The sequence below is a fragment of the Myodes glareolus genome, chromosome 26, assembly GCF_982192425.1.
Source record: "Myodes glareolus chromosome 26, mMyoGla1.1, whole genome shotgun sequence".
Lineage (NCBI taxonomy): Eukaryota > Metazoa > Chordata > Mammalia > Rodentia > Cricetidae > Myodes > Myodes glareolus.
The window spans coordinates 5172013-5198621 of NC_142051.1; positions in this window are offsets into that span (position 1 = coordinate 5172013).

Sequence of the window (26609 nt, forward strand, 5' to 3'; positions counted from 1 at the left end):
CTCGCCATTAGCAACCCCTTCCATTGGGGGTAGATCTGGCAACATCTCCAGAGTCCTATCACAGCGACATTTCTTTGTACTGTCTCTGTATTGTAATTGTTGCATTTGCCATGAAGGTTTTTACTCTATGACTATGCAATTCCTCCCACAAAATATGAAATGTCCTCTTCCACCCCCAAGGTCCGTAGTCAGCCTGTGACTTGCTCTGGTCAGAATATGGGTAGCAGTGACCATGTGACAGTACTGAACCCAGACCTTTAGATATATTGAGTGCTTTCAAACTCTCAGTATGCTTCCCTTTCCTTGAGAAAAGTGTGTCCATACTAACCCACTGGTCTAAGGAGAAAGGAAAGCACTTGGTAGAAAACTGCCTGGTGGATCTACAAAACCAGAGCAAAAGGCAAAGTCAGCCAGCTGAGCTCACTCTGCATGAGACAACCAACCAATGCTTGCCGGAGATCAGTCCCACTATTCCAGCTGACCTATAGGAAGAAACATGGTCTTATGCATTGAGACTTCTGTGAGTCTTTAAACGTAGCATCAGTTAACAGATGACTGAATTTGTAAGTTAAACAAGCATTCAATTTCAGTTAGGTCCTGTGCAGTCTGGCTACAAGTTCACAATTATCAATGTTTTCCCAGTCAAACTCCTGATCCTCACAATCACCCAGTCAGGACACTCACAGCTCAAACGTTCAGGCTCTGGGCCAGTTTGTCTAAAATGTTTTCAATTTTATTCATTCCATGTACCCAAACACCAATAAACTAAATTGTCCATACATAAATACAAAATCTAGAAATACTCTGGTTTATGGTAGTAATTTTCTCATCTTGGTTGGTCACTCGGGCTGTTCTTGTGTTGGCAGAAGTCAGTGTAAGGGCACACCCTTATTTTGATAAACAAGAGAGAAAGTAAGAAAGATGATCCTCCTGGCAGAAACCAAAAAGATGGGTGGTGGTGGTTCTCAGTTTTCCATGATCCTGAGTGTGATGTCAAGTAAGTAACATGGAAGAGGAAGGCAATAAGTGTGAGTGCATTCATGTCCTGCGTGCATTCCCTCGGATCGCTATTCCCGTTGTCTGCAATGCTCTTTCTTCCTCTCTTTTCCTTCCTTTCTTTATCTTTCTTTTTTTCCTTCCTTCCTTTCCTTTCTTCCCCTTCTCTTCCTCCCTTCCTCCCTCCCTCCCCCGCCTCTTTCTTTCTTCCTGACTGATGACACTAAGATTGCTCACAAGTTGTGGCTCTTTTCTTTCCAAACTCCTTTAAGTGGTTATGTTTGTCCATCACCAGCCAGCCACACAACACACACACTCATACACACACACACACACACACACACACACACACACACTTACAATGGGGTAAAATCCTAAAACAGTGGCTGTGGTAGGGTGGCTTGTCTTATTTTTCCTCTTTTCTTCTTTCTCTGATGTCCTCCCATCTTGGGGATGCAATCCAGGGCCTCTCTCACATGCTAAGCAAGCACTCTAGTACTGAGCCCTCAGTCCCATGCCAGAATTTCTGACCGAGATGAGCCTAGGAGCAATGACTTGCATGAAGGAGGCACTTCTCCTGAAGGTGTGTGGACAACGCAAGTAGAGTTTTGACTTAGAATGCTGGTTTACTAGGAGGGAACTAAGGGTACGGGAGAATTTAAGGAGCACCCCAATAACTCTTTAGCATCATCTCTTCCACATGGGGAAGGATAAGACCCTACCATATTTGGGCCCCCAGAGGAATTAGCTACAGAACAATGAAAGAATTAGCTACAGAACAAATGAACTCCAGGAGAAGGGGCATGTGGGGACAACTTAGGAACAAAAATGGAGAAACACCCAGCATACCGCAGTCCTTGGGTTAACCAGGGGAATAGGAGCATTTATCTGTGTACAGCTGCAAACTAAGCCTGCCTCTCAAGCTCTCTGCTTCCCTCTACATTTCTCTCAACCAAGAGCCTTCATTGTGAGATAGGAGGGATTGGGCACCCCAGCTAATGAGCATGAGATCTATGCAAGAACCAAGCCAAAGAAGCATCCATCCCTGCGTTTCAAGATGACAAACTGTAGAATCCCACCTGACTCCAGGATCTGGAACTTCTAAATGCTTCTGTGAGCTATAAGAGAATACCAATAGAAAAAAATATTAAGAATCACCACACACAAAAATCATTCATAGTGATGGAGCAGTGGATTGTGTGATGTTAGCCAAGCAAATTTACAAAGTGCCTTGTAGGGAGAAGAAACTAAACACGGAAATCTACACAAAAAGTCCACTTGAGGACAGGAGTGCTGATGTAGGCTTGTCACCCCATTGCCTGGGTGGCTGAGACAGCAGAACCACTGAGTCCAAGTCTGGACTATAGAGTGAGACTCAATGGCTCAACCCAGAACCAACCTGAGACACAACCACTTAAACCTCAGCTGTCAGAAAAAAAAATAGAACTCTTTTTCACTAGATCTTCCAAAATACCAGAAATTCCTGGCGGTATCCAAACAATATTACTGGGATCTGAGGAAGCAAATGGGGTAACTAGCATGATGCCAACAAAAGCACTCGTTAAACCCATGCTGCTGATAGAATTTAAATGTGCTTATAAAGTTTATTAAGTTGTAGTGCTTAGTTTTTGTTTAGATATGTAATGTAATTGAGTATTAAACAAAGAATAAAATAATTATAGCTATTACTGCTCAGATAAAGTAAACAAACAAAAATTGATAACCTTAAGCGATAAAATTCTCTACTTCTCCCTGAATATGGCCCAATGCTTCCCGGGCCTCTTCTTGGATACCAACTGAGCCTGCCCAAGAAATTATCTAGAATTCAATCTGAAGATGAGATTTTTCTTTTTTAAAAAGTGGGAGATTAAGATACACAGAAGTGCAGAGAAAGCAACAGAGAGAAAGGGAATGTTCTAGACCTTGCTGTTATTCAGATATGGGGACAAAACAAATTCTCTGTCCTGGGGGTTCTCGAAGGACAGAGACACTGTGACTGCCCTGTCTGTTAAGAAAGGTATTTCACTGGGGATGTCAACTCTTTCATTCTGTTTGCATTGAAAGTTTTGAAGGGAATTGAAGATTGGAGAGGAAGCAACCATCACACAGTGAAGTGATGTTTGAACATCTCCTCAGCCTTCTCATCTCCTTATCCACCCCCCACTGAACTCCTTTCCAATAAGTCCTCTGTTTTCAGATCTTTTTGTTTTGAAGTTGACACACACCATAGTCCAGGTTGACTTGGAACTCAGTATGTACTCCATGCTGACCCTCCTACCCCAGCCTCCTAAATGCTGGGGTTACAGGCTTGTGACCACACCTAGCTTCCTAATTAAATTTCTAGATATTATTGACTACATAGGATTGAGGTGGAGAAAAGCAAAGAGACTGTTTAAGGAGCTTTAGCATGTATAGACTTCTCACTTTGTTGGAGGATATATAAAGGATTAAAATAAATAGTAATAATTCAAAATAAATGTGGAAAAAGCAGAACTGGTTGAAACAACAAAGCAATGGGAACTTCAGTTGACTCTGTGAAAGTAGACTAACTCACCAGAGCGAAGGCAGAAACTGATGTGTGCATGTGTCTGTGTGTATATATGTCTGTGTGTATAGATGTGTGAGTGTGTGTATGTACCTATGTGTGTATATATGTGTATGTGTGTTAGTGTGTATGTGTGTATATGGTGCAGAAGAATTGTCTGTATTCTGTCAATCTGTTTATTTTGAATAAACATTGATTGGCCAGGCAGGAAGTATAGGCGGGTCAACCAAACAGGAAGTAGAGGCAGGGCGATGAGAACAGGAGAATGCTAGGAAGGAGGAAGCCCATTCCTCTCATTCCTGTCCAGACACCAAAGAAGCAGGATGTAACCTGCCCCCGCTGGAAAAGGTACTGAGCCATGTGACTAACATAGATAAGAGTAATGGGTTAATATAAGCTATAAGAGCTAATAAGTAGCCTGAGCTAATGGGCCAATCAGTTTATAAGTAATACAGACTCTGTGTGATTTTCTTTGGGGCTTGTTGGCTGTGGGACACCTGGCGGGACAGAAACCCCAACAAGCAGGCCCCTTCTTGTTACATATATAGATGTGTAAGTGTATGTTAGTGTGCATGTATGAATGTGTTAGTGTACATGTACATGTTAGTGTGCATGTGTATGTCTGTATGTATAGATGTGTGAGGTGTGTGTATATGTATGTGTGTATGTGAGTATGTGTGTATATGTGTATGTGTGTTAGTATGTGTGTATACGTGTCTGTGTGTACGTGTATATGTGTGTATAGATGTGAGTGTGTAATGTTATGTGTGTGTATATGTTTGTGTGTATAGATGTGTGTAAGTGTGTGTTAAGGTTTGTGTGTATATGTATGTATATGTGTGCATGTGTATTGTGTTAGTGTGTGTAAATGTGTATGAGTGAACATATGTGTATATGTGCATGTGTGCATTAGTGTGTGTGTGTGTTTGTGAGAGTGTTAGTATGTGTTAGTATGTGTAAGTGTGTCATTTGGAAGAGCTACATCTTTTCTTTGTCCTAGAAGACAGTCTGTTCTCTCTGCTGCTCACTCTGCATGCAGGTGTGCACATCACTTCCCTCAGGCTCTGCACACTGGTGTCAGCTGAGTGTGTGCTCTGTCTTCACAGTTCTGCGAGGACACAGAGACACACTTGGTAACAGAGAGCGGGAGGAGAATGGAGGGGAGTAGGAGAGGGACCTCTGCTACAAAAGAGAAGGGGATGCTTCCCACGGCGGCTGTGGAGACAGCAGCTCAGGTTCCTAGAAAGGCTCTGGCCTGAAGAAAGAATTTTCTGAAGTTAATTCTTCCTCCCTTTTTCTGGGGCCTGCTAGTTTTTCCTCTGTTTTCAGTATGGGCTTTTGTTTCCCTCTATTTGTTAGTTGAAGGGTGTGAAAATGGTGTGTTAGCCAGCTGCTGAGAAAGTCTCCACACAGAGCAGACAGCCCACAGTTACCCCAAAGGCTACCAGCCATGTCTCAACTGCACATAGAACATTCCAGACTGCAGAGCGGTTGAATAGGGAGTAGGGTAGGAGCAGTTGCCGTCTCCACACACTGTCAATCATTTATCCTGTCAATGTGGTACAACATCAGAATTTACACTTAATTTCTTTTAGGTTGTTGTGTAGTTAAAATGATTGCAAAGAGATACTCTGGAATGACAGATTACAGTCCTTTAATTCATATACACATATATCTCTTTCTGGAGAGATGAATATGCTTAGCCTTGAGCATATAGTGCATGGTGTGTGTGTGTGTGTGTGTGTGTGTGTGTGTGTGTGTGTGTGTGTGTGTCTGTCTGTCTGTCTGTATGGTCAACGTAAATTTACGTTGATATATATATCAACGTAAATAATCTTCTTCTTTCCCTTTGGAGGTTGGTTTTCTTCAAATAATAATAGCAAATAACAGTTCAAACTTACTGATGTTCACCAGAAGCCAAACACTCAGCTTGGTACTTTCCATTGATTAAATTAGTCTAATTTAATTTAAATGAATTTAATTGGGATGAAGAAACTGAGATACCAAGATTAAGTAACTTATCCACAGCCACAGGAGTCTCAACCCAAGCAGCCTCATACAGAGTCCCCGTCTCCCAAGCATGTAGCAATAAGAGTCCTGCTTCAGGCCTCTCTTGAACTGAGCGGTGGGGTCTACAAATGTGGCACGCAGTTCTCAGCCCTCTTCCGCTCCCCACACCTGGAAAATAATTACCCTCCACCATTTCTCCTTAATACCCATCCTCCTTTCTTCCTTCTCCACTGACTCCAGCTCAGTTTGCCTTAAAAGGTAAAACACACACAGAAACACACACGTGCCACCCTCTGTGCCCCTTTGAATAAACAGATCTTGTTCACTTAGGGGGCCTTCTCTCCTTGTGGCGCGCTGCTCGACCAGCAAGCAAGAACGACCACGAAATCGAGAATTCTTCTCTGATCACAACTTTATTGGAGCCTCTCCGTTGAAGGGAGAGCAGGAGCGAAAGAGAGAAGGAGAAGAGAGAGAGAGAAAAGACAGAGAGAGGGAGAGCAGGCGAGAGAAGCGAAAGAGAGAGAAGCCCAAGCGGCAGCTGCTTTTCTAGGGTGGAGAGGCTCGGATGCTGTTCTGATTGGTGAATACCATTCCGCTGAAGCCCGGGGCTTCGGGATAGGCTAGGGAACCAAGGCTCCATTATGCAAATGCAGGCCAAGGCCCACTGGACAACTTCAAAAGGATTTGTTTACCTCCAAGCTGCAGGACCACCTGCGCCATCTTATAATGGCGATTTCTTCAGGTGGCTCCTTACATCTCCTGTCCAGTCTTTTTAGCATGCGTTTGGATGAGGTCTTTGAGGTGATTTTTAGGAAGTAGTTTGGCTCTGCAGAGACAGAAAGCCATAGCCATCCTATCCTTGGAAGCTAGAAAGGAGCATGGCACTGGGCTAGAATGGTTGTGGGTTGACGAGGCCCACCTCCGCCACCACTTCAATGCCCCGCATGCTTCTGTCAGGTTTTCCCAAAGTGACCACGTCCTTCCTTTTCTTTCTGATTACATTACAACATTGGAATTTGTCAGGCAAGTTGGAAAGATGTATATAAACTCTGTACTTCTTGAGGAGCAGGGAAGGAATGACGTCAAAAGCTCCTTTGGAGACCCAACCCATCGTTCTCAGGCACTAATAACAACAGAGACATCCGAATAATCCACATCACCAACCAAATTCTACTGCCCGCTCTAAATTACTGAATCTAAGTAATTTCTGGATGTGACAACAAATGGTCTAAAAATCAATCTTCCCAACGCGGTGTGTCAAAATGGTCTTTCCCTGTTTAAACCTAAAGTAGTCCATAGAAGGCTAATGAGGGGTTTGGACAGGAAAAGGGGGACAGGAAAAAGATCTCAGCACTGGTCTTTAGAGCAGAAAATCTAGATGGGGCATGGTATAGAGCACAGGGGTGCGGCTCTCCACCTCAGGGATGAGGCTAAAGAGCAGAAGGGAACACGTGAACTGCCGGGGTGGGACCAAGCGGAGGGGACAGTTTTCAGTGAGTCGGGATAGGAGCACACGATGCCAACCACACGATGCTAATCACTCTCGCCACTCCCTGAAGAGTCAGCTCAATAAACATGGCTGGGAATGTTCTTTAAGGCGACTGCCAAAGAGTATTGATGCTGCTCTCAGGTGACAAGAGCGCAGGGACAGAAGTGCTCTCCAGGGACACAAACGGTCATAAAAACAATAATTTTCAACTCTTTGAAAATTTATTTTCCATTTCTCACTTTACATTTATTTCCTCTTTCTATCTCCTCTACATCTTTCTTCTCTTTTATACTTTAAGACATTTGATTGACAAATAAAAGCTAGGGCCATAGTAAAGACCCCAGTGTGCTTTGATGCACCGTTTTCTGATTATCAGAGTCAAAATGTCAGACCTGTCACCATCCACTGTCTCCATTTGTGTATATGTGTGCGTGTGTGTGTGAGTGCATGTGTGAGTGCGTGTGTGCGTGTGTGAGTGCGTGTGTGCATGTGTGCATGTGTGTGAGTGTGTGTGCATGTGTGTGCGTGTGTGCATGTGTGTGCGTGTGTGAGTGCATGTGTGCATTGTGTGAGTGTGTGTGCATGTGTGCTTTGATTGAAAACTTAAAATCTGCTTTCTTAACAAATTTCAAATTGACAATATGGTATTATTGCCAGGCATAAAGACAAATCCTATTTACACGCCCCATTTACCACACACACTCATACATGCATACCGTGCTCACATGTGGTGCTGAGCTCTCTGAGGGTAAGAACTCTGTCTTCTGAGTACCGTTTTGGTTGTTCCCCCCACTGAGGACGATACCCAGAGCCTCACACAGGCATGGCACTCTTCCTGAGTTACATCCCCAGATCCATGAACACTGTCATCTTCATTTTAGTGTGTTCGGCCCCCAGCACCCTGCCTAGAGCAGAGTAAAGGTCGATTTGTGATTATCCGAGTACCAGAAGGAAAAGAAAGACAACAAAGCAAACGTCACAAGAACTTGAAAACAGCATTTAACTCTGCGCAAAGGACAGTTGCTAACAGCTGGTGCAGGGGACCGCGGGTGGGGGCGGGGCACGACCTATGTTCTTAAAGGTGCTGTATCCTAAAGCACCTCCGTTACAGTAGCATATTCTATATGCTAGATGGTGGAATGTCAGCCGCGCATCAGAAAACTGCCCTTAACTGAGAAACCAGATATCTGGAGGTCTAACAAACGCAGCTTCCTGCACTGAGGGAAAAGAGTGGAGCCACGTAGCGGGGTGCAAGCCCTTGGAGTCTGAGGACGTCTCACTGTGACTGTTCTCTGGTCCCTGGAGTCTTGGAAAAGGGTAGCCTCGGTCACTGCAACTCAAAGGGCTTTGGATGCTTCCTGTGTTTGATGTAAGCTGGAACTACATCAAACAGCCATGATAAAGAATGGATCTAAAGGGTCTAATCTAACCGGGGCTCCTTGTATTTCTGAGAAGGGCAGAATGAAAAGCAGGCTTCTTCCTTTGCGGCTGCTCAGACGGTTTCTATTTACTACATGATTTAATCTGAGTCTATCATTTGAAACCAAACTCGGGCTGGGAACACGTGGGGTGACTTTTTTTTTTTATATAGATTCGCCGGATTCCAAAAGTAAATAAAATGTTGATTGTCATTAAAAGACATGATAGACCCTAAAAGTTTTGATAGTACAATGACGTTCTTTGACAGACATTCCTAAGTCCAAGGCCAACAACTGGCTTTGAATTAAAACATTAGAAAAGATTGAGTTCAGGAGTAATGAAAGTGTTGAGAATTCTGTAAATACCCATGAGTAAGACACAGTCATTTTCCTTTGAATTCAGACTTTTTCTAGAATGCTATGAAAATTCAGTTTCTTTTGCTTTCAGACAGAGACTGAGAATCAAACAAAAGGCGGAAGGATACAGCAATATCAGGAGCTTTTGTCATTGTTTGTAAGTTTGCACGGAGTTGCTGTTATTTCTTAATTATCTGGGAAATTTAACTAGGTAAGCTATCTGGGCACAGAATTTTCTTACCTGGAGAATTTTAAATTATAAATATAATGTCTGCAACACATGTAGAACCATATAAACACCCAATCTATCAAAAATTGTGTTTTTAAAGAAATAATTTCAATTTCATCTAAACTGTTTGTCAGTATAACTGTAGTACGAATAATAAAAACCCCGAAACAGATACTGGGGTTCAACCTGAAGATCCGAAAAGCAAAGCAGCCAGCACTGACTCCCATCTCTACCTCAGACTGAAAATGGGCGAGATCCTGTCTCCACCAATCCTGAAGACTCCACACCCTATACTCTACACTCCACTGAGCTCCTGTCTCTTACCCTTTACCCTCCTGTCTCCACCCAGCCATATCGCTCCTGTCCTCACCTCCCTACTGCTGGGATTAAAGGTGTGTGACCCCAAGGGCTGATCACCTTTGTGTGAGCTCTGTTTCTCTTTTAATCACATTTAGTCTTGTGTAGTCCAGTGTGGCCTTGACTCACAGAGACGCATCTGCCTCTGTCTTCTGAGTCCTGGGACTAAAGGTGTGTGCCACCAGTCCCTGGCCTGTCCGGATGACTGGTGTGGCTGCTTTGCCCTCTGATCTTCAGGCAAGCTTTATATACACAAATATAATACCACTATATAGATCATGAACTACTGTAAACCATAGGGTCTCCAATAATGTTTCATTTCATATTTTACTCTTGCTATTGGTGATTTGAAGTTTATCTCCTTTTAAAGACTTATTTTCATATACATTTATTTTTAAACTTCTTTGGAGACTATAGTTTTCTCACTGAATCAATGTTTTCATAACTCTTTATCTTTTTTTAATTGCAATCCTTTCCATTTTTCATTCTGTCTTGCCTTCTACTTTTTACATAATTTGCCTATGTCTTCATAGAGCCCTAAGAGCACTGGATTCATTATAATTTATTAAATATATGTTCTTACTGGGCATGGTGAGGCATACTTTTAATCCCAGCACTCAAGAGAAAGAGGCCAGATGATGTCTCTGAGTTTGCTGCAGCCTGGCTTATATCGTGAGGTCCAGGCCAGCTAAGGATGCAGAATGAGACCTTGTCCCCAAAGCATGTCTTTCCTCCTCTTTCTGTATCTCCTTCCTTGAGATGAATTGTTGAATTTCTAAATACTCGACAACTTTTCTAGAGTCCTTCTTATTGTTTTCCTGTTATGTCTGGACAAATTCTGTCTTTTTTAAATACTGCTTTTCCAAGACTTGGTGCATGTTCTATCTTAACGTGTAGTAATACATGCAAACACTCTAGATATACTTGAAAATAACAAGCATTCAAACCAACAATAAACACGGTAGTAAATATCATGCAGCTTTTGGGTGTAGTATTTTGCTTTATAAACCCTATTAGTGTTATCGATAGCAGTGCAGTTTGTAATTCACTGTCTAACTGTCTCCTCACCTCTGACGAAGAGTCTGTGATGCAGGAGGCAGAGGCAGGTGGATCCTGTGAGCTTGGGGCAAGCCTGGTCTACATACCAAGTTCAAAACAGAAAACAAAAAAGAATATATTATCCTCCCACCATGACTAAGAATTTGTGCGTCTGTCCGTTTTGTTCACACTTTGAAGAACACACGTTTAGAATTATAGTCTCTTGTCTTTCCCTTTCTTCCACTATGAGATGTCCTTGTTCCCTTGACAATATTTCTTGCTCAGAACTTCCTGGTCCAAACGATCTGTTTTGAATTATAGATACACCACTCGCCTATACTCAGGTTAACTGATGTTTGCTTCTGTAACATTTGATCTAAGGCTAAGCCAACATGTTGATTTTCAATTCAAACACTTTATTTTTCAATTAAAAATGTTCTATTTTGGTGGGCTTTTGTTTTTGTTTTGTTTGTTTTTTGTTGGTAGTGGGGGGGTTGCTTGACTTTGTTTATTGTTTTTATGTTCTTTGTTTTTCCCCTTTTCTCTCTCTCTCTCTGAAATACCCTATCTTCAAACAACAACTGCTGTGATGTCTAGCATCATTTTTTTAAATTTCTCAATCATCGTCTGGATAGAAAGCATTCAAAGTAACGAAGTTAAACTTGTCTCTGATGGAGCCGCGTCTCTGCTCTGTCTCACAAAGCAGGCGCACACCAGGAGACACAGCTTGGCTCTCAGTGCCGCCCTGGGGCTCCAACACTAGAGGAGCCGTTTCTGCTCTTCCGGCAGGGCGCACAGGGATGAGGTGACATGGAACACTGAAGCAGTACCCTCTCCCACAGGACTTCCTTTCCACAGCAGCCTAGCTCCATGAACGCCGTTTATCTATTCACTCCCTCTCTCCATTTTCTCAACCAAAGCTAAAATTGTCTGTTCAGCAGTTGCTTCAAAGTCAGTCTGTGTGTCTGCTTCCAGTGCGTGCCTTTCCTTTGGGTCCTAGATTCCATTTTTCCATCTCTTGGTGGCTTCCTAACCCTTCTCATCTCTCAACGACTTCCACCAAAGAGCAGTGATGGCTGCAGTCTGATATTTGGTTGTCTGTCTGTCTTTCCCAGAGGGTAGAGGCAACCCTTTGCTCCTTCTAACAATGACTGAGTTCTAATTATTCTTATTTCTCTTAAATCCAGCGAGCTGGGTCTGGGTTATAAGATGAAACCATGTAAAGTTAGTCCGGCTCCCAGCTTTCCAATCGTGGTCTTTGTATGATGTCAGTCGCTGACGTGGGAGAAGGTCGGCTTCCATTTCCTTTGTTGCTGGTTTATCTTTGGCTCCGTCTTCATGAAGGGCCCTGGAGCCCACCTCATGGGAATGCAAGGACCAGGCAGTTTCTCTCTGCTCGCTGGTCCTTCCTTAGCCAAATAGTGCAGGACAAGGCTTCCTGCGTCTGGGTATTGGCCATACCTTCTAGAACTTTTTCAGCTCTGATTTATCCTGACAATGTCATTTGGCACAAGGTGTGGCTCATTTACCCTGTGAGTTTTTCTACCATCCCTACTGTTAGCTAGACCAGGAAGCTGCCCCAGGTACAGAGAGACCCCCCCACCACACACACACACTCTATTATCAATAAGTAGCGTCCTGGCTGCTTTGTGTCAACCTGACACAGTAGTCACCAGAGCAGAAGGGACCTCAACTGACGAGATGTCTCCATAAGATCCAGCTATAAAGCCATTTTAAAAACTGATACTCAGTGGGGAGGGCCCAGTCCTCTGTGGGTGGTGCCATCCCTGGCTGATAGTCCTGGGTTCTATAAGAAAACAGGCTGAGCAAAGCCGTGGGGAGCAAGTCAGTAAGCAGTGCCCCTCCAATGTCTTCTGCATCGGCTCCTGCCTCCAGGTTCCTGCCCTGACTTCGTTCAGTGATGAACCGTGACCTGGAAGTGGAAGCCAAAGTGGAGCCCTTTCCTCCCCAACTCGCCTTTTGATCATGGTGGATCGTTACAGCAACAGAAACCCTGACTAAGACAGCTAAGAAATAGAAAAAAACCTAAATGTTCTTCAGCCAACAAATGGATAATGACAATGTAGTGCACATGCATTGTAGAATACTATTCATCTGTAAGGAAAATTAAATCATGCAGCTTGGCAGGTGAATGAATGGAACTAGAAGAGATCAAATTGAGAGCAGTGAGCCAGATCCATAAAGACAAACATTGCACATTCTTCTTCGGGCTCCTAGCTGGAAATCTTCAGATGTGAGTACACAGCCTGGAGTAACTGCAGAATCCAGGAAAGTTATAAGGACCTTTGTCCATGTTGGAGCTAGGGTAGCGAAACAAAGAGAGGGCACTAGCTTGGTATATATGGTCTGACTAGGAATGGGAAAAACTGGGTTGGCTCTATCGGGGCAAGTGAAGGAAAATAAACATAGAAGACAAAGAAAGGGGTAAAATCACAGTATGGATGTCTGAAACAGTCACAAAGAAGCTATTAATAATCTACCTTTAAAAAACAAAAATACACATAAGTCTGTATATAAATATACATATAGAGTTTAAATGAAATTTCCTTGTCTGGGCTGGCAATGTTCCCCCAAGAGCCAAAGAGCATATGATACCACAAATGAGAAGCCCTGTTGGTCAGGGTTGCCCAAAAGACTCCAAAAACATAGACTTCTGCCCTTAATTGTCCTTGCAGAAGTGGACAGTAAGTCACTGTTGCTTAAGACATGAATTTTAAAAATGCCCCAAGACTCATGAGCTGACCTAAAAGTCTCCTCACTGAGGACTCCATTTCATGGTGCCATGTAGGCTTCCAAAGGAGGAAAGCAATCAACATTCCTAGCCAAACTACAACACCTATAAATTACAACAGTGACCAGCAGAGCGTATGACTAAGGTGCAGGAGTGGTACACACAGTTCAGCAGTAACCAGCGACTCTCTCATTGAACTTAAGGCGTTTCTTCAACCAGATGAAAATTATGTTTGGTCCAAGAAACCTAACCAACTACCTAGGGTTTGTGAAGTCATGGATCTTGGAAGAGAACCTACAACCACCACTTTACTAAACCATAATAATCCCTGACTATACTCTATTTATCTTTCTATCCACAGGTAAGTGTAGTCTCACCCTCTCATCAAGGAAGCTTCTCTTTGCAACAGATGGAAACCATTACAGAAAACAACAAACAATCAAAATACAGAGTTGTGGAGCCTAATACCAATGGGTATATCTATGAAACAACTCTCATACCTAAGGCTCTGGGTCACTGCAAAAGGATGGGTGGAAGAGTGTAAGAGCCACGGGATCAGGGAACTTGCTCTGTGGATGTGTCTCCTAGTAATATCAGAAGCTACATGCATAAAACCTCACTAATATGATTACCTAAACATGAGTCAAACAAGAACGACAACAGTAGACACGTGAAGTGGAGGCGGGAAAGCCCATAGGAGCTCAGCCTTAGACAAAGAACTGTAGGCAACTATGCTGGGAACAGAGAAAACCTTCCCCAAAGAAGAACACACTAACTGGTTTTAATACCAAATGGTAAGCACTGAAAACATATATGTAAATAACAATACATAGACTGAGCAGATTGTATTTATGTACGTAGGAATTATCTATCTGTCTGTCTGTCTATCTAATCTATCATCTCTCTATATGTGTGTGTGTGAGAGAGACAATAATTATTGGAAAAGAGGCCATGAATTTGAAAAAAAAAACAAGGAGGGACATATGGGAAGTTTGAGGAGAGAAAGAGAAAGGGAAAGGGGAATATTATGTAATTATAATCTCAAAAACTAAAAGAAATACTTTTTTAAAAAAGAAAAGCACCCTTCTCTCTAGATTTCTGTCAATCCAGGCTTTCTTGTACAGACAATAGCTTTTCTTAGTCCCACAGAAAACTTTCTTTCTAAACTTTTCTTGCTTTTTCCTTGGGAGAAAAAGTCTTTTATGTTCTCCTCTGTTCTCTCCAAAGCAGGAACGCCCACAAAGATTGAGTTCATAACTATTGTTTTAAACCAATTTCTAACCATGAAAACATAAAACACTGGCAACTCATATTTGGGCAAGACAGTCAGGAAACACAATATAGTTACAAAAGAAAGTTGAAGGGTTAGCAAATTCAAATTAAAATAAATTAAGAAGCTTGATAGACATTCCTTAAAGCAAGAACAAAAAGCACTACAATAATTATTTTAAACTAATTTTTCATAGAATCCCCTTGGCCTCCCAAATATCCATTTATTCATGGGAGCAATCCCACCCACGTTCTCCGTAAACCTGCTGAGTCATCATCTTTCTGTAATATTCTAATTAATTCTATTCAAATGAGTTAACTGGCAGATGGCACTCATATGCTTTTTATCTGGAAAAATGGCTTACAGAAATGTCAGACTGGTTTCTAAATGTTTTTTTTTTTCCTACAATTAAGATTCTGGTGACAAACCAACAAATCCTCTAACATGGTATTAGAAAATAGGAATTTTAGCACATCACATGTTCCAGTCTTTTTAAAAAATTGCATTTAATTGTTTATTTATGTATTCATTACTTTTGTTGACGTGGCAGAGTAGTGGGGGCATGCGTGTGCTACATGAATCTGGAGGTCCGAGGACAGCTTGCAGGACAAGACTCTCGATCCCATGGTGCGGGTCCCAGGACTCTAGCTTGGATTGTCAGTCTCAGTAGCAGAAGACATCTTACTAGGCTTGTTCACGTCTTTCTTGCCGCCTGGTCTCCTCTGCTAAGAGCTGGCATCCTGCATACAGAGCTGGAGAGACCCAAGCAGCATGGACTGCCCTTCTTCTAGCTCTGAAGGCTGAGAGGACAAGAACAAAATTTTGGTTGCATGGTTTCAAATGAGGGCTCTCATCTTGTCTTGTAGACAGCCGTCTTCTCACGGGACCTTTCCTTGGAATCTGTACTTGGAGGAAGAGAAGACAAATGCCATCTCCTTTTATGCAGATACAAATCCTTTAGACTCTGACATGACCCTGTGAGCTCAGTGAACTTTGGATATTTCCTGAAATGTCCCGCTCTTTCAAATTCAGCCACACTGGAGGTAAATGCTTCAGCACAAAAATTTGAGAGAATACCGAAAAATCCGGTCTTTAGCCAGAGTATTTAAGCATAGAGTTCAGTGGTCCTTAATGTCGTCCTTGATACCATTCCCTTCTCACGTTTCTTGATAACTTTTTCTCCTGTGTCTTGCTCATAGCCCCACACCCACTACCCAGACACAGGGTTCTCCAGAAAATATCTAGTATGAAGATAAAAGTTTCAAAGCAGGAGCTAACCACAGCCTAATATGTGAAATGTCAGCCTGTGGTCTGTGGTTTGTGCTTTCATCTCAGAAACACAGATTTATGTTGTTTTAGAGTAAGAGAGTAAGAGTAGTTGAACTGCTATAAAACATGATTTCAACAGAAAGTTTTTTGTTTGACCCTAAAATATATGTCAGTTATGTTCAGGGGAAACTAAATTACTAAGCATCTCCCTCAGCTTAATCACCCTACTCCTAAAAGACACAGCCTAGCCAAGGATCCTCCGACACCTTCAGTATCAATTCAAGCCTATTATATTGTCAGAAAACCTTAGAAGTGGCAATATTTTCAAAGATGTATTCAATGGCACCAGCTTCATCTTGCTCTGGCCCTTCTCATCTTCTGGGGTCAAGGGTTGAGCAAGAGAGTATAACGGCTGTGAGTGTTGGAGATAGATGGGTTAGAATTCTTGTCACTTCCTAGCTATGTGATCTTCAGCCAGCTGCGTGTGCTGGTCAGTTCCTGTCAGCCTGACACATACTAGAGTCCCGGCAAGAGGGGCTCATAATTGATGCCTCCGTTAGGATGCTGGGAGGCAACTCAGCGGCACATTTTCTTGATCGATGCTTGTTGTGGGAGGACCCAGCCCACTCTGGATACAGATGCCACCCATGGGGAATTAATTGGTCCTGGATTGCTTAAACACCGAGTTGAGCTACAGCAAACCATTACTGTTTACACAGTTTTCCTCCATGGCATCTTTTCCAGTTCTGTCTCCAGGTCCTGCCTTGAGTTCCTCCTCTGACTTCCCTCCATGATGGACTCTAAGCTATCCGCGGATATAAACCCCTTTTCCCCAAGTTGCTTTGGGTCATGATTTTTTTATCACAGCAATGGGAAGGAAAAGTAGGATTCTGTGTGGGCCTTCAGTGCCTGTGTCCTTGTTCATGAGCCAAGAATGTATTGAGCAGTAATTGTCCACCTGACACTCATAAAAAGGACATAAGAAGTCTCCCCAGAGCCCAAAGCAGGGTTACCTGTGCGTATTTCAGGAGATTATTTTATTAGAGTTAACTACAGGATTCTCAGTTCTGACTGGACAGTAGATTCCCCTGTGAAATTCTCTTTAAAAGAACAAAGAACAATGTTATGCCCAAGTTGAGATGCAGCACTTATATGTCAGTCACGGAGCTAGAGATGGCGCTCTGCTGGTGGAGAGCTAGTTAGCATGCATGAGAACCTGGATTTGATCCAAGCACCCCAGAAAACAATGTATCGGTGCATGCATGCCAGCATCCCAGTCCTTAGGAGATGAAGACAGTCAGATAAGGAGTTCTTCCAACACATAGTGAGTTTGAAGCCTGGGTTACAGGAGAGTCCGTCAAAAACCAAATAAATTCTTAAGAAAATAAGATTCATGTCAAATGTTAAAAAAAAAAAAACCCACAGAGGTCTGAGAAACTTTTGGAGGTGACAGATGAGCTTTGCTATCTTGGTTTACTAGGCATTCACATGTCCAAATTCGGCAAGTTACTACACTAAGTGGGTCAGGTTTTGTGAACTGATTACAGCACATCACATAGTTTAAAAGTATATGTGATACCAAACAGCCCCTACAATCCAAGGCAGAGTTTTTAGAGATGAAAGCTAGGCCAAAGGTGTCTCTTTATCTCTCATCCTGAGAGTTCTTATGTGTAGAGTTGACAACCAACTGATTAGATACAATTATAACACAAAGGAAGGATTATGTTTCAAAAGATCTAGACAAATTCAGCATGTGTCTTAGGGTTTCTATTGCTGCGAAGAAACACCAGGATCAAAAAACAAGTTGGGGAAGAAGGTTTATTTGGCTTACGCTTCAGCATTTCTGTTCATCACTGAATGAAGTCAGGGCAGAAACCCAAACAGGACAGGATTCCAGAGGCAGGAGCTGATGCAGAGACCATGGAAGGGTGCTACTTACCGGCTTGCTTCCCCTGGCTTGCTCCCCCTGGTTTGCTCAGCCTGCTTATAGAACCTAGGACCACCACTCCTAGGCTGGGACCTTCCCCCATTGAACACTAAATGAGAAAATGTCCTAAAACTGAATCTCATGGAGGCATTTCCTCAACTGAGGCTCCTTCTTCTGATGGCTCTGGCTTGGGTCAAGTTGACACACAAAACCAGCCAGTACAATATATAATGGGAAAAGAGAACTGAAGCTTACATGGAAAAAAAAAGTCAAAGAAAGGAGAGACACATTGGGAGATGGGAGCAGAGGACCCCAGGATGGGAGCAGAGAAGGAGGAACAGGTAGAGTGGGGCTCCTGTGAGCTGACATGTGGTCTATAGTAGAGTCCTAAGGCAGGGTGGGAGCAATGACTATGACCCAGGTATGGTGGCCTGCACTAGGGTGGAGGCAGGGGAGGTGGGGAGAGTTGATCAGATCACAGATTTGCAGTGTGAGAAAAAACAGCACTGGATGGTATTGGGTGGCACTGGGTGGCACTGGGTGACATTGGATGGCATTAGTTGGCACTGGATGAAATTATACTGGATGGCATTGGATGGCACTGAATGGCACTGGATGGCATTGGATGGCACTGGATGGCATTGGATGGCACTGGATGGCACTGAGTGGTACTGGATGGCGTTGGATGGCAATGGATGGCATTGGATGGCACTGGGTGGCATTGGATGGCAATGGATGGCACTGAGTGGCACTGAGTGGCACTGGGTGGCACTGGGTGACACTGGACAGCATATTAGGGATAAGGCACAGGAAAGGAAGGTGGTCAGGATGACTTCAGAAAGTTTGGACAGTAAATGGCAGGCTGTAGTGGCTGCTAATTGAGACGAGCAGTCTGGTAAGTGTCGTTAATTGGTGAATGTACTGTTCTCATAAAGTGGGAATGCAGTCAACAGGCACATTCCTGTTCACATAGAGTGTTGGTGTGTAATTAAACTTTTGTACTGTGGGTATTAATAATCATTTATTGAGTGTAGGATGTGCTAGGCTTTGCGGTAGGTAGTCTGAATCCAAACATGGAGTAATTTGACCCAAAAGATTTACAAGGACAGAATGAAACCCAGGTGGAAACTTGTAAGGCCTCAGAACAAAACTGCCTTTTGGGGAGATCTGTTGGCGGCAAAGAATCCGGCTCTAATTTTTAAAATAATTAAGTAACTATTCTCTCACAGGCTGTGTGGTCTTGGGTACATTAAACTTTCTGGATCACAGTATTGTAATTAATCTATCAAGGAAAATGGTTATTCTGTAGTTATTAATTTCTTCCCTCCTTACAACTTATAAAATTATAAACTGCCTAAGTATAAAAGCCAGATCTTGTTTGTCTATAAAGGAAGAGATGAAAATTAATCTTGGTTCCCCTGATGCTCTGTGTGTGTGAGACTTGAGAAACACAGCACTTCTGAGATGGGAAGCCAACCATTTCCTGCACATAGCGCTTCTGAGATGGGGGGCAAACCTTTTCCTGCACAGGGCGCTTCTGAGATGCGAGGTAAGCCGTTTCCTTCACAGCTTGGCCCCTTCCCATGGATTAGTTACTCTTCTTGTTTCCATGGCAAAACACTGAACAAAAAGAGCTCAAAGAAGAAAGGGTTTACTTTTGCTCACAACTTGAGTAGATATAATACATCATGGTGAGGAAGGCTGGAGGTACCAGTCACATGACCTCCATTTCTATTCTGTCGAGGACCCCAACCCATAGGATGGCGCTACCATGTTTAAGGTAGGTTTTTCCATCTCAACTAACCCAGTCTAGAAACTCCCTCACAGACATGCCCGGAGGTTTGACTCTTAGATGATTCTAGATTCTGTCAAGTCAATAATAATAGCCATCATAGTCAGGGTCCTGCTCAAGGGTCACATATCAAGTTCCACCTCATGCAAAGGCTCCCGACATTTCTGGGACTAAAGACTGTGCAGTCTGGTTTCATACATTTGCACACAGATAAATACCTCTTGCCAGGTCCCAGGCCTATCAAAACTCAGCCATGAGCTGAAGACGTGACGTTCATTATGTAAGGCGCATGAACGCAAGGACCCCATAAAGGTCTAAAGGTAATCTAAATATAGAGTCACATGATTTCTCCTTTTTGCCATGAGGTGGTAGTTAGATTTGAGTTGCTGGGACAAAACAACAACAAACAATAAATCAACTCAAGGAGGAAGGGTTTGTATAGACTCACGGCTTCGAGCACCAGTCCTGTCCCATTAGCTGCCAAAGTTTTGAGTCAATGTCAAGATAAAAGATCATGGTAGAAAACATGTCATGGAACAAACCTACATGTCATCTACACCTCAGGATGGCTAAGGGACAGAAAAGGGGTCTGGGTTCCAGGACCCACATCAAGGGCATTCCCCCAGTGAACTAACTGCTTTCTAGCAGCCCACTTTCCATTAACACTATGGGCTGGGGCCTATGCCTTCAACACGGAAGACACTTCTAAACATAGCACTTGATCAAGAAGGACAAGGCCCTGACTATGCCTTGGAGGATCAGAACAGGTCACAGACAACACGGTGCTTGGGGCTGTGTAGGATGTTCAATAACAACTCAAGTAGAGGAACACTCGTGTACAGGAGAGGACCAATGGGTGTTTTCAACTGAGAACTCACTTTTGTGTGTATGGAGACTGTGCGGGGACAATCACAGAAAGACTAACTGTACAATAGTCCCTCATAAGCACAAAAGAGTCGGGGTGTGGGAATCTGACCACAAGCAAAATATGAGGACCAGCTGCTCTGACACCAGCGGGAAGATGTGAGGAGTCACGGTGCTTCACCACACACACATACACGTGCACGCACATGCGCGCACACACACGCTTGTGCACACATACACACACACACTCACACACACATGCAAGCATGCACACACACACACACACACACACGCGCACACACACAAACGCACACGCCCTTTGGATTCCTTGGCTTCCAGCACTAGGCTCAAACAGCAAAGAGAGGGTGTGGTGACCAGCAAGGCGCAGGGAAATAAGATTTGTTTTGCGATAAGACCGGATGGAGCTGATGGCTTGCAGGCCTCGGGGAAACAGGCCACTCAAGTGCAGATGCCATCTGCTTTGACCTAAAACGGATTTCTCCACTTGTCTTTGCCAGTGACTGTCCTCTTCCTGGCCTGTTCCTCAGGGACACCAGAGTTCTTCTCCTGGGACTTGGCCTGGAAGCTCACTCTGGGTTACAGCTCTCCCAAAACCTGCAATAAGAGATGCTCTTTGATTCTTTTGTTTTGGTTTGTTTTTATTTGGTTTGTTTCTGTTTTGTTTTGTTGTCATTTAAAGAAAACGACATAGTGTGGTGATATATTGTTTGTGATCTAACAAATAAAACTTGCCTGAAGATCAGAGAATGGAACCAGCCACTAGTTAGCCATAGAGGCCAGGCAGCGGTGGCACACACCTTTAATCCCAGTACTCAGGAGACAGAGACAGACAGATCTGTGAGTTTAAGGCCATCCTGGGCTACACAAGATCGATGCAGTCTAAAAGAGAAAGAAAGCCAGGCAGTGCTGGCTCACACCTTTAATCCCAGTACTTGGAAGTCACAGGCCTTTAATCTCAGAACTAGGGAGGTGGAGACAGGAGTGATATGGCTGGGCAGGGCAAGGAATATAAGGCAGGAGGAGGCAGGAGCTCTGAGGATTCAGTCTGGGGATTCAGTTTGGGGATTTGCAGAGAGCGAATCTTGCTCCAGCGAATCTTGCTCCCTTCAGTCTGAGGATTCGGTAGAGGTAATGGGTTTCTAAAGTGGCTGCTCCTCCGATCTTTCAGCATTTACTCTGATATCTGACTTCGAAATTTTATTATGAAGACAAATTAGAATTTGCACTACAACATAGAGTCATTTGTATGTCTTCACAAAATGCATAGAGGGTTTGTTTGTTTTTTTTAAGTCACCACCCAGACATACTATTTTTTTTAAACATTTTTGTGTGTTTCCCTCAGGGCTCTGGTTTTAGACAAGCTAAGGCTGTATTTAATCTCTATCTAATTGCAATTTTTCTTCCCACTTGATGGTCCTTTATAAAGTTTCCCCAATATCATAAATTTTCAAATTTCCCATTGTAGCTGCTTCAGAAGTGGCCACCATTTACCCGTCCTGCCATTGCACAGTGGCGTCCCAGGAAGTTTCGAGTGGCCTTGGGTGCTGCACTGACTGAGACAAGGGCCTGGGTGGAACAGAACATGTCAGCCCCAACAGCAGCAATCTTCATCCTAAGAGTCTCGGTGACCATGAGAAGGTGGCGGGCCTGGAAATGTGGGTGTCTACTTGGGATCTTACCAAGTAGCTCCTCCCAGCCTGGGAGCGCATCTTCATCTTCTGTAGGCTGACTCTAGATGGTTCTAAGACTGAGTCGGGTGCAACAACTGTAAGCAAGCCAATGACACCCAGTCAAGAGTTAAGGGAGAAAAACAGTAACACGACAAGACCCTGAGCTCCTCCAGCTCAGCCCGTGGGGCGGCAGTTCTGCACCTTCCTAGCGCTGCGACCCTTTAACACAGTTCCTCATGTGGTGCTGACCCCAACCATAAAGTTATTTCTGTTGCTTCTTCATAATCGGAATTTAACTACTGTTATGAATCTTAATGTAAATGTCTGGTATTTCTGATGGTCTTTCTTAGATGACCCCTGGGCACCCTCAAAGGGGTCGAGACCCACAGGTTGAGAACAACTGCTATAGAGTCTAAGTTTCCAACACTGCCTCAGCTTCCAGTTTTGAGCCATTCTGACCCTTGAAAGAACCAGTCAGGACAGGGTGGACATGAGGAAACTTCAGGACCACAGGACAAGGGCCACAGTGCAGCTCTGTCCGTAGTGGGATGGTTGCCCAGGGAGACTGGATGCTTTTTCCCTAGTCTTCAAAGAAGGCTGGTTAATAGCAGAGATAATTCACGAAACATTTGCAAGGTTTTGCTGTGTGATTATTATTATTATTGTTGCTTTATATTAAAAGTTTGTGTGAGTTAAGCCTGCATTTTAGTTGAGATATACAATTTATTAACCAAGAGTGGTTGTCATACTTTTAAGATGTCATAGATATGGAGAAGAGGGGGAAGCAGGGAGGGGGGGAGGTAGTACTCTCCTGAAAAGCCTAGAATACTTTTTATCTGAGTGGTTTTGGGGGAGACACATGTTTATGAGTATATGAAGGACAGATGACAGCACTGGGTATTGCTCCTTAGAATCTGTCCACCTCGTTTTGAGACAGAACCTCTCACTGGCCTGGAACCAGTCAGGAAGTTCCAGGCACCTCCCTGTCTCTGCCCTCTCCAGCACTGGGTTTGCAAGCCTACACCAGCACACCCAGCTTTTGGTATATGTTCTGGGGTTAAAATTCTTGCTTGTGGCAGCAAATACTCCGCCAGTTGAGCATCTCTCCAGCCTTTCTTATTCATCCTGTTTTGAAAAAAACAAATCTTTTATGTCCATCTAGTTAGAATAATCCCCAAATCTTAGTATTTTGGTATTCTCTTATATGGCACAATTCTGTGTAGGCAGCCCCGGTTGACAGGAGGTTTTCCTCCACGCAGTGACTCGGGGAAACAAGCTACTTAGACCTTGAGGTTCTACCCTCCCTGGGAGTGCTGAAAGGCACTCAGCATCTATTAGACTCCCAGAGGGAAATACACCAGGGAAAGCACAGATCGGATTCTCAGAACTCCAGCCCACAAATGGGACACACTGACTCACTTCCAACACCAAGAGGCAGTCACATGGCCACACATGGGGCAGAGGAGCCAAGCACTGTAGCCTCTGTCTCGGTGGCTTTTCTGTGGTGAATTGTCTCCCAGTGCTGCAAGTCATCGTGGGCCTCCACGGAAAAAGAAAGAATATGTTTTGGTGGGTAAATAGATCTCTTTGTTAAGGTTCTCGTGTGTGTGTGTGTGTGTGTGTGTGTGTGTGTGTCTGTGTGTGTGTCTGTGTGTGTGTGTGTGTGTGTGTGTGGAGTGTCTATGGAGACACTTATTTTTTTAAGTGACTTACAAGGACTCAGTCTATAAGGAGTTATTCCCAGAAGCAAAATGTTACTGCAGTGCTGGGAAGTAGGCTGTAATATCCCCAGTAAGCGGAAGTCAGAATCAGACAAAAATGTCTGACAAAATCAGAAAAAAAAAAAAATCTGTCAAAAACCATGGAGCCAGAAGATTCCTGCACAGTCTCTGTGGTCCCCCAAGCCTCCAAATAAGGTCACCTCCATAGTCGCCCAAATGAGAGTCTACTTGTCCAAAATTATGGGAGTAGCTGAAAAATTTTCCCCGTCACGACTGTCGCCTCCCCGCAGCCCTGCACACTCCTCTCTCACAAGCTGCAATTACGAAGCGCATTTGGCTAGGGCCAAGGAGAAGCCACAGCCTTACCCACTCTGTGTCTTCCAGACAAAATAGAATGTACTGGTAAAGAAGCAGATGAGAGCTGACATCCCATGCATTCTGAAGCACTTCAGATCTTACCACCCTCATGTCTGTGATGTGCACCCCTCTTAGTTATTGAGTCAGATAAAACAGAAGAGCCCCCCACTACAGCTGTACTGGGGTGGGGACGATGAAACTGAAAATCTATTCAGTGTGTACCAATAAGGGAATCAGCACAGGGATTTGGAAACTGGATTTGTGAAAACACACTTTCTTCAGTGTGCGGACACATTCCACGGCATGTGCGGTCAGAGAGCTATTGGCAGGGTCTGCTCTCTCTTTCCACCACTTGGATCTTGAGGATCAAACTCAGGTCATGAGTCATGGTGGCAAGTTCTTTAGATTGTGGAGTCATCTTGTCGGCCTCACATTGGGATTCTTTTTATTAATACAGAATGCATATGCTAGATGCGATCAAAATAATCATACACAATGCCTTATCACAAACCCAGAGGTGCAAAAGTCAGTTGCATTTTATGGCAAAGACACCAGGAAACAGAAGCCCAAGTATTTCTATCTACTGAAGATATTGCTCGACAACAAATCCATTCTTCTCTTGAGACGACGAATCGAAACACCAAAGCGGTGGCGGCGCGAAAGGCAGTAAAAGGGAGCTGAGTAACAAAGGGATCGAATGAAGGTCAAGTGCTTTGGGCTCAGCAAAGCTTAACTGAGAAGTTTTGTTCTAGAGCCGTCTGTGGATCAGCTTCTCTGGTACTATTACCTATTACGTCTTAAGAAGGTTAAGCAATGTTCTACAGAGAAGACCAAAAAAATACTCGTGAGTACCACTGTTTAACAAATGCAAGATGATCCTCTGAATACCATTTTAGCCTCACTGTGGCACCCCCTACTCTTTGAACAGTTGCTTAGATATCAATTTTTCATACCTATCATGCCCTCATTTCCATTCCCTGTTCTTGGACTCCCGGGAAAACTCATAAATGTCACTTGGGTATTGGTGCTCATTTTGTTTTAAGGTCCTCATGATAACACTATGCTGGAGTTTGTCCTGGAGGATCTGGCAACCTCTTGCCTCCACTAGACCTAATCTGAGGGCACCATACTCGGAGGAGCCACATCAGTACCATGCTGACCACAAACAAAGTTGTAGTATGAATCAGTTGTGTGGTTGACCCTTCATCATTCCTCCACCCCTTCTAATGTTGTACCACTTCCCAGACAATCCTGTGCCCTTGTATTGCCACATCTTAACCAGACATGCCCTGGTCAAGTACCCTGCACCCCTAACCTCATCAAATCTGTCAGTGAGATAAGCCCGCTGATGCTATATTGTGGATGAATGTTCTTTCATGGTGAATTGTCTTTTCTAGACGGAGGGTCCTTGAAGGAGTTTGATGGAAGAAGAGTCGCTCTCCTTTGGAGATGTGGCTGATGGTGAGTCCCCATGCTCCAGTGCCTAGGTTCCCATCTGTGTGCATGTGGACAGCACTAATTGGACCTAAGGTATTGTTAATGAGTTAATCAAGAAATGGAAGACACAACGCTGGGAAGGAGATGGAGCGGGGGCACCAGGCTGAGTGGAGGGAGGTAACAGCATATGGTGTGATCAAAATTCATCTTATAAATGTACAACATTTCAAAAAATAAAAACATTTAAGGCTTCCATTGTATTTTTTTTAAAAAAAATGGCTTAGTCAAAAAGAATTCTTTTAGATTAGTAGAATTTATAGCTACTAAATTCATAAATGTGCTGAGTGGATTCTGTCTGCCAAGCACAGAACAATGGGACACAAACTGTTAACTGAAAGGGTGAATTCTGCTAGGACTAGATCCCTAGGCTTGTGGCAGGAAGGCCTCACGTGACTGAGCCGGTCGCTGAGCACAAGAGAGAAGGGACCATCTGAACACCGCAGGGGCAGGCCCTCGACAAGCTGAAACTTTTTGGGTCTTGTCACTGTTCTGGGTTTCTATCTGGTGGGGAAAATGTGCTATTCTTGCTGTCACAAAACAGGTGGAATCCGTGTGTGGAGCTAATGTAATAATTCTATCGTACTTCAGGCTCTGCCGTGTTTCCCTCATTTCCAAGGTTTCCCTCCATAGCGGCTATCACAGAACACCATGATGCTGAGGTGGAAGGGAGTTAGGCACTGTACAGAACAGCAAAGTTCTTCTTGCAATCCAGAATACTGTCTCCGGTCATCTATTGTTCAAGATCCTTCTCTGGGGACTAAGGACCCAGTCGGCAAGTCAGACTGTCTTTTATCTGTAACAGAGAAAAGCAAAAAAACAGAGAAATAAGCAGACAGGGAAAGCTTGGTTCAGAGAAATCCTTTGAAGATGAGCTAAGGTCGTTTATTAGATGGTTGGATTAGCCATGCCTGACTCCTTCAGAGGGGCTTTTTAATTGACATGGAACTGGTTTATCAAAAGTCGCAGGCAATGTGTCCCAAGAAGAAAAACAGAAAGAACAGATGTCCTGGGCTGGAAACAAGACTGGGAT